This window comes from Chrysochloris asiatica, unplaced genomic scaffold (assembly GCF_000296735.1).
Source record: "Chrysochloris asiatica unplaced genomic scaffold, ChrAsi1.0 scaffold00362, whole genome shotgun sequence".
NCBI lineage: Eukaryota > Metazoa > Chordata > Mammalia > Afrosoricida > Chrysochloridae > Chrysochloris > Chrysochloris asiatica.
In genome coordinates this window covers 1,818,473-1,821,203 of record NW_006408880.1, presented here as the reverse complement: position 1 = coordinate 1,821,203, position 2,731 = coordinate 1,818,473, and the positions used below count along the sequence as shown (strand labels likewise).

The following is a 2,731-nucleotide window of genomic DNA, read 5'->3' as shown; positions in this document are numbered from 1 at the left end:
ACCAGCGGGTCCACAGGAGAAAGATGAGGCTTTCTGCTCCATAAAGATTTACAGCCTCAGAATCCGTATTCAGCATCGCTATAAGTTGGAACCGACTCCACGGAACACCACCACCATAAATAAAGGTCAAGTTCATCAAATTCTATTTTCTATCTTCCTCTAGCTGAGTTCTAATTATCAAGCCATCAAGGCTAGGTCAAATGGGTAATATGCAAGTTGGGCATTCTTGTGCATCTCCCCTCACTTTGTATCAGCTTGATTCTTCACTCTCAGCTGTAGTCCTCCATGGCTATGTTCTTGTCCAAGGACTCAGGAGTCCCCAGGTCTCACCACGCTTTGGACCAACCAGCCCTTCCTCTTCTCTCTCTCATCTCCAGGTCAACAGGAGTCTATGGAATGTGGTTGAACTTAGCCCATTTCTTCATTGCTGCCTTTCCCCCTCTTCCACTCACCAGGAGATCAACGTGGTCACCAGCAAGCTTACATGTCTGGGTCTACGTGTGTTGTTATCCTAGAAACGCAGGGAATTGGACCTGGCGTTGTTGTACCAACTGCCTAGGTTATAACCGCTTCCCAAACGAACTGCGAGCTAACCCGCGACCCCAAACTTGAGCTCAAGTCCGATTCTGGCACGACATAATGGAGGTAGTGGAGGCCGCTGCAGCTCAGCTGGAGACCCTGAAATTCAGTGGCACGGGCCTTGCGGTTGGAGAAGGCATGGAAGCTCTGCGTCTGGACTCTGCTCCAGAACCAGAGCCACAGCTGTCGCCTCAGCTGGGTGAGGTGTCCCGGGACACTGGGCATGCAGCCCAACCCCCAGTGAGTGCTGCTGCCGGCAGGAGCCTAGCCCTTCAGTCCCCTCCAGAATAGCCACGGAGCGGGACCTGCGTCATGGGTTTGGCCCCCGCAGAATCGGCACCGACCCCAGAGTGCTTGGAGACCTCAGATTCGGATTCGAACTCGGACAGTGAAACAGATTCAGATACTTCAAGTTCCTCCTCATCCTCATCCTCATCTTCCTCTTCCTCTCTAATGTCACTTCCTCTAGTGTTGTCAGATGGAGAAGATAGTTTACAAGTTGAGAAGGAGAGTAAGAGTTTTCCTCTTAAAACAAAAGATGAGTTACTTCTTGATGAACTACCTTCTGTTGAAGAACTCACTATTATTCTTTCAGAAGATATACAATTAAAGCATCTTGGAATGGTTTTGAGTATTATTGAACAATTAGTAATAATTGAATCTATGACAAGCGTACCTCCAGTTAATGAGGACACAGTAATTTTTAGAAGTGATCGGCAAGCTGCAGGAAAGATATTTGAGATATTTGGGCGTGTTGCACATCCATTTTATGTGTTACGATATAATTCTTCAGAGCACATTGAAGGTAAAGGTATTAAAATAAAAGACACTATGTATTTTGCTCCATCAATGAAAGACTTCACCCAATAAAGATTCACAGAAAAACTTTAAGAGGAACGGGGATCAGATGCATCATGGAAAAATGATCAGGAGCCACCACTAGAAGCCTTGGATTTCAGGGATGATGAAAAACAAACTGAAGCCAAGCAGAGAAAAAAAAATTCCAGAATCAAGGCCGGAAGAAACTCAAATCCGAATTTTATGAATCAGGTGGAGATTTGTCCGAAGTACATCAGAATTGGAATGCTCATACTTCTGCTTCAGACTATTCAAAGGGGTACCGCAACAGAGAATTCATACGAGGATTTTCTTGGGGTAGATATCCTCGACCTTGTCACAAAAGACCCCCTCCTCAACAGTTTAATAGCTCAGACCCTTGCCTGAGACACTGGGTTTCCACCTCAGGGGCAAGAGAGTAATATGATGCCACAGTATCCCTTTCCTCCTCCAGTGTTTGGGATGCATAATTTTCCACTTCCTCCACCACCACCTCCACCTGTAAACATGGGTTGGCCTGCACCTAATGTAGGACCTCCTCCATTACTAAATTTACCATACTCCATACCCCCACCACTCCCCCTCCACCCCCTCCACCTCTACCTCCACCACCCTATCCTGGAGATAGTAATTCTTCTCATTTTGGAACTTACTATTAGGAAATGTATTTATTCCCAGAGAAATGTACATGTCTAAACTATTATATTGCAAATTTTTGCTTTTGTTTTTAATTTTAAAGTGATTATGGATCCACTTGAAAGAGAGAGAGCGAGAGAAAGGAATGAAGAAAGAAAGAAAGAAAGAAAGAAAGAAAGAAAGAAAGAAAGAAAGAAAGAAAGAAAGAAAGAAAGAAAGAAAGGAAGGAAGGAAGGAAGAAAGAAAGAAAGAAACTGTAAATACTAAATTGCATTTCTTCAGTTATAAGTTGATATATACTTGGTAGGGGAGATACCTAGTTTTTAATCCCTGGGTTACAGTTGAGTTCTGTTCCTAACTACGCCTTTAAGTGTCACTGAACAGATATGAATTTGTAAGATTTTGGTGAACCAGAAAGATAGCCAGAATTGGAAAAATTATGAGATAAAGTCTTGCCAGAAACTTAATCAGTCTCCCTCTTACAGTAGTGTATGTATTGCATAGCAATGAAATGTCTAAGTCTTAGATTTTGAGCACAGTCTGAAGCAGGACTATGCACCTCAAAGAAGGTGCTGTCCTGCTTAAACATGGTGAACAACCACACTGCTTTGCATGTTTGTTGCTCTCCCAGTCTCATGCATCAGGTTCCTGAAAGGGCCTACGCCACCTCTGAATTGCC

General features: G+C 43.9%; 1 pseudogene; it reads left to right on the top strand.

Moving 5' to 3' along the window:
- The first annotated feature begins 639 nt into the window (after positions 1-639).
- Positions 640-2,075, top strand: LOC102811098 (annotated as a pseudogene).
- The last annotated feature ends 656 nt before the right edge of the window (positions 2,076-2,731 follow it).